This window comes from Galeopterus variegatus, unplaced genomic scaffold (genome assembly GCF_000696425.1).
Source record: "Galeopterus variegatus unplaced genomic scaffold, G_variegatus-3.0.2 Scaffold13, whole genome shotgun sequence".
NCBI classification, from domain to species: domain Eukaryota; kingdom Metazoa; phylum Chordata; class Mammalia; order Dermoptera; family Cynocephalidae; genus Galeopterus; species Galeopterus variegatus.
Genome location: NW_007726124.1, coordinates 1,150,359 through 1,152,391, shown reverse-complemented (window position 1 = coordinate 1,152,391; position 2,033 = coordinate 1,150,359).

Here is a 2,033-nt window from a genome sequence, read left to right as displayed (position 1 = left end):
TTCCCAGCTCATCAGCATATCAATTTCCTCCCAATATTTTTATTTTTGAATTCTAAGGACTAAAGATAGTTTTTCCTGAAAGAATCTATACAAAATGCCTGAATAGCTCTCTCTTCTTGCTCCTGTTGAAGAAACATACCACATATAAGATTGTCAAGCTTCCTCTCCCAAATAGGAAAGGATCATCTGGCCACTTGGCAAATGTGTAACATTTATCTACCTTTGTGTTTGCCTATATAACAGCCAAACCCTATGGCAAATCAAAACCAAAAATCATTATCAGTGAAAAGAAAAAAAAAAAAAAAGAGGGAGCCTAGCAAGTCGTATACTACTCCTGTGAAAAGCAATTTTTAAAGAAACTACAATTATCAGTTATAGTAAGATTCAATTGTCCAAGCAGTCTACCTGGCAAATAAAGGGACCGTTTTGGTCTACCTTTAGCAGGGATTCACTGGGCTAGTAACTTAGACCAGTAATTCTGGTCTCGGGAAAATTATAATCCTGTTAATATAATATGAGATAATATAACCCTGTAACAAGGTCTAATGGATGCAGTGGAACTGACCTAAAATAGAAAATTAGTAGCTGTGAAGCAAAACAGTGTTTTATTACTTGCTCAATTTATCTTTACAAATATTTTAAGCTTTATTACTTAATTGCTTGCTAGAAATCAACTGTGCTAATTGACCAGAAAAAACCTAGAGTCTCCTTTAAAAACTAAAAACACGAAGGTACTTTTTACAAATAGCTGACTCAGGGTGCAAATTAAAACACACCCATCCAAAGAGTGAATCCTAATATTAAACATGACATCTGTACTTCCTTATTGTACCTCTTCATTCTCTGGTCTTTTTTTTTTTTTTTTTTTTCCTCCCTCCATGTCTCTGCCAAAGATGTACTGCATTTCTAAAATCTCCAGAATAAAAGAATGGATTAGAAATTTAAACTCTGAGCTCGGTGAATGTAGTGTCTTGGAATCCTGATGATTTAGTCCGTGGCACCTAGTAGAAACCTTACAAACTCAGTAAATGTTTGCTAAATGAAGGTAAGAGGCTATGAAGGTTGCATGCAAACTTCTGTAACTCAAAAGGTTTAAAGTGTGGAAAAATAAAATATCGCGTAACTAGTAAGACTGTCTTCACTTGAAGTGAAATCAGGTGCTTGAGCTTTAAGAGGCGGGGCAAGGACCATGTGCAAGTTCCGGTGCTGAACGCGGAGCGGCAGACTACAAATCCCAGAATGCCTCGCGGAGGCCGTCTCCGCTGGACTTGGGCTTCACGGCCTTGGAGTTACAGGCCCTTCCCCCATTGCCTTATGGGATCTGTAGTGAGACGTGCCTTGCGTGGGCTGTTTTCTTTCCGTTCCCCTGCTAAGTGTGTAGGCGCATCTTTTCCTCCATCTCTGCCTTCTCTGTGCACTGTAAGAAAGTTCAGTCGTTGTAAGAGCCTGTGACTGCTGTGGAGTTTCGCTGTTTCCCCGCAATCCTAGGACTGTAGCCAGAGCCGCGGACCGCGTAGAGACCGTCCGGAGCGTCCAGTTTAGTTTTCCTCAGGGCGGCTTGCCTAAGGGGCTCAACTTTAAATTTGACTTACAAACACTTTTGAGATAACGCTTGTTCAACTTTGCCTAAGTGTTCGCTGCGCCGAATACATGGGCTGCGTTTGAGGTTCCGCGAACTAGCAGCCGCACACAGCGGACCCACTCCTCTCGTCCACCTCTAGACGGCGCGCGCGTCCAGGGGGCCGGGTCGCGCCTTCAGGCGTTGACGTCACTGCGCGTGCTCAGTGCGTCGGCGCAGGTTTCCGCAGCATCAGAGGCAGCTCCGCCGGGGCGTCCGGGGTATCCAGCAGGGCAGACGCTGCGGTGCTCGCAAGTCCTCGGCCTTTCCTGGCAGCGGGTGTCCCTCCGCTCCCCGGTCCACGGCAGCCGCTCCAGCGCGCCCCGATCTGGCCCCCTGCCCTACGAAGATGGCTGCCGTACGCCGGGCCCGCAGTTACTGCCGCTGCCTGGTGCGCTTCTCCGACCGAGAACTC